Consider the following 4059-nt stretch of genomic DNA (forward strand, 5'->3'; position numbering starts at 1 on the left):
TACCTATGTAACAAACCTGCACATTCTGCACATGTACCCCAGATCTTAACGTATAATTAAAAAAAAAAAGAATTATATTCAAACAAGTAAATAAACAAAAATCACTGAAGTGTGAGAACCAATTAGCTAAATTATTAAATGAGGAAAGAATCAAGTATATAACACTGAAATGTACTTTAAGGGAAAAAAATTTTGAAAGACTCAGCACAATAAGAAATAAGAATATTTTTAAATGAGAAATAATGACAAAAAGCTGGGATAAGAAAAGAAGTTAGTAAAGCGTTTTTATGTATAATTGTTAATGTAAAATATGTATTAGTAAATAAAACTATTTTGAAGAGAATTATAAAATGAAAAAATGTAGTATAATACCATCAACTATTATCTGAAATAAAACTCCAATTATTTCAAGAAATCTTAGGATATGAGAAATGAAGCAACCATAAAAACATGAAAAATGAAAGTGAACTGAAGTCATAGTTGATGAGCCACACACAAAAATCTACATATGTATTATGGCTGAAATAGTACTCACTAGAAAAATTGTAGTCTCAAGAAATTTCATTAGAGAGGGAATGGAGAGAATGCATTAACTATGCATTTAACCCCATTCAGAGGAATATAGATTTAAAAATGGGGTTAAAATATGTGTTAAAATTTATGAGTAACTAGATGTAAAATTTAAATAGGGTATGGAATTTCCAATCCAATAGAGGAAGAAACAACAACAAATTAGTCATCTATTGCTGCATAACAAATTACCTCAAAAGTCTGCAGCTTAAAATAACATTCTCTCAGATTCCATGGCTCACAAATCCAGGTATGGTTTAGTTGAATGGTTCTGGCTCAGAAGCTCTGAGGCTGTAGTCAAACTGTCAACCAGTGCTGAATCACCTCATATGGGACAGAAGCTCCATTTCCAGGCTCAACAATTGGTTGCTTGGAAGCCTCAGTTCTTCACTGGCTGTTGGACAGATATTTCAATTCTTTGTCACATCTACTGCGTTGACTGCCTGAGTGTCTTTAGCACAAGGCATTTGGATTCTTCCAGTGAGTGATAAGAGAGAAAGAACAAAGATCGGGGTCTGGGGAGAGAGAAAGAGAAGAGTGCCCAACCTATTATTGGAGGTGATATGCTGTCCATTCTCCCTTGTTCTATTCACCCCGCAGACTGATCCTGGTTCACTGTGGGAAGGAACCAAACAAAGTTGTAAACACCAGGAGGAATCATTGGGATCTTATGGGTTTACTACCACAATAAGCAACCACAGAAGTTCAGTAATTACTGTAAAAATGGGAAATAATGAAAAGGAGACAATAGACCTAAGACACGGAAAGCAAAAAGGAAGGAGACAATAGACCTAAGACACGGAAAGCAAAAAGGAGGGAGGGGAAAAGAAAATGTTGATTAACCACAGAATATGTGAATAACTGAATTTTTCCAATGAAAGACAAACAGTTCCTAATGGATTAAAAAAGAACATTCAGCTATGGGTTGCTTACAATAGAAAAATTGAAACTAAAATGACACAGAAAAGTTGTAAATGAAAGGATAAATCTACATATACCAGGCATACGTTAAGCAAGCAAACAAAAAAGACAGGAAAATGTAAACATTAGGCCTTTAGACAAGGCTGAACTTAAGCATTAAAAAAGAACATTTTATATTGGTAAAAGTTTTAGTCCTCAGATAATATATAATAATGGTAATATTAATCTGAATACATATAATTCACATAAATATTACTCCTAGCATAATAGTTCATCTTGGTACTTCTACCATAAATCTTATAAGTACAAAGAGAGCCAGATGAAGTTATAATTAGAGTGAAATATATTAATGCACTTCTCCCAGTATAGAGCTAGACCTCAATAACAAATGACACCAATATCTAACACCTTAGAAAGTTAAAACACTCATGTAAACTGAAAGTGAACTGAAATCATAGTTGATGAACCACACACAAAAATCTACATATGTATTATGGCTGAAATAGTACTCACTAGAAAAATTATAGTCTCAAGACATTTCATTAGAGAGGGAATAGAGAGAATGCATTAACCATGCATTTAACATAATCTTAAATGCAAACAGTAGAGAGAAAACTGTAAAATAAACAAAAGAGGGTAGATTATAACCTCTATGAGGACAGGGATTTATTTTCTATCTTATTTGTTACTGTATCTCCTGCACCTAGAACTATGTCCAGCACACTCAAAATAGATGGAATAATGAAACACATAGAAATTAATTAGTTTTAAAAGTTTACCTTAATAGAATCAACCAGAAACCAATATAATAATCTTTCTGCAAAGGAAAGAATCCAAATATCAGAGGTGTAAATAAGAATTGAATACATATAAACATATCACAATCGACTTTTAAATTTTAAAAAACACTATGTGAAACAAAGATGTACAAGAAAATAGAGGCTGTTATGTTTAAAGTTTGTTTGTTAAACATCTGTATTCAGAATCATTAGGAGAGCTTGGAAATCTCTTCCTGAAGATTCTTATTCACTGGGTGTATGGTGGGACTTAGGATTCAGTATTTCAGTAAACTTGCCTTCTACCCCAAGAAATTCCTATGCACATTTAAGTTTAGGAATGTTTAAATCTGTGTGGATGTTGAAAACCTGAAAGGGAGAGGAACAGCCACCACAAGAATGGAAAACAATCTACTGTGACGATGTCCAGTCCAAGAAGAGTCAACAAATGTCAGCATAGGCAAGAGATTGCTCACAAAAGGGGAAAGAAAGATATGCAAATTGGCTGTAAACATGGAAAGATACTCAACATCATTAGTCATAAAGAAAAATGCAAACTGAATCACAGTGAAATACTGCCACCAACCAGAATGGCAAAAACTGACAAAACCAAGTGTTGGCAAATATATAAAATACTTGGAATGCTCATACATTACTGGTGGGACTATAAAATGTTTATAAGCACTTTAGAAAACTGTCAGTGTCTAATAAAGCTAAATATATGCCTGCTATACAACTAAAAAAACTTTAATTCTAAAGATATACTCAAAGGAAATGATTCTACACCCCATAAAAGGCACAAAAAATATTCAAAGTTTCATTCATAACATTCAAACATTGAAAATAGTCATCTAGAAAGAAATGGATAAAGTGTGGTGTATTTATACAACCGAAAATTAGAGTAATTTTTTTAAATGAACAACTGCTGCCTGTAATATGGATGAATCTCAGAGACATAATGTTGGACAAAAGCCACATACAAGAACATGTATATGAAGTTCAAATACAAGCAAAACTAATCTATAGTGATTAGTGTATAGTCTGGGTACAGTGTATAGTGTATAGTCTGGGTGTAAAATTATATATAGTACTTAAGATTTATATACATTACTATAGATATGATATATACTTCAATGAAATTTATATTTTAATCCACAAATAGTACATGTATTAACTAAAAATTGCTTGTTAATGCTGTTTCAAGGTACTTAATTCGTATTGCCATTAAGTAGTTTTCTATCTATATTTAACAAACATTGCCAGTTTCTTCTCTTTCTAGCCAGGTAAGTGTAGGAAACCTACTTACTGATTATCTGCTAATTCATTACCCTGATCTGTTTTCTCTGGGAATTTTTTTCTGATTCTCAACAGCTTAATGAGCATTTAGAGTTTTAAATAGTCTGAATAAATTTGCCTAAACCAAGGCATCACTTTGAAGTTCAAAAATCCATTGAATGACTAAGCATTTCTATATCATCCAAAGAGTGTGATTTAAATTACAGCAGAAATGGCAATCAAATCTAGTAAAGCAATGTGACAGAGAGAAAACGAATCTAATATCTTCTCATCACTCTTTCTAGCAGTACCAGATTAAAGTGCTCTCTAATGCCTTCATTACACAAGACTCTCCCATACTCTGAGGAGCCCAGGAAACTAAGGATGTTGGCCTAATCTTTTGTCATAAGTGAGAATGTTGTGTGCCCTTTGCCATTACTTCACTGAAGACATACAGAAAGTAATATACTAATTTCATTCAAGAAGATTGCCAAAAATATAATTAGTATGATAGATT

This window comes from Mandrillus leucophaeus, unplaced genomic scaffold (genome assembly GCF_000951045.1).
Source record: "Mandrillus leucophaeus isolate KB7577 unplaced genomic scaffold, Mleu.le_1.0 Scaffold223, whole genome shotgun sequence".
In the NCBI taxonomy this organism is placed as follows: domain Eukaryota; kingdom Metazoa; phylum Chordata; class Mammalia; order Primates; family Cercopithecidae; genus Mandrillus; species Mandrillus leucophaeus.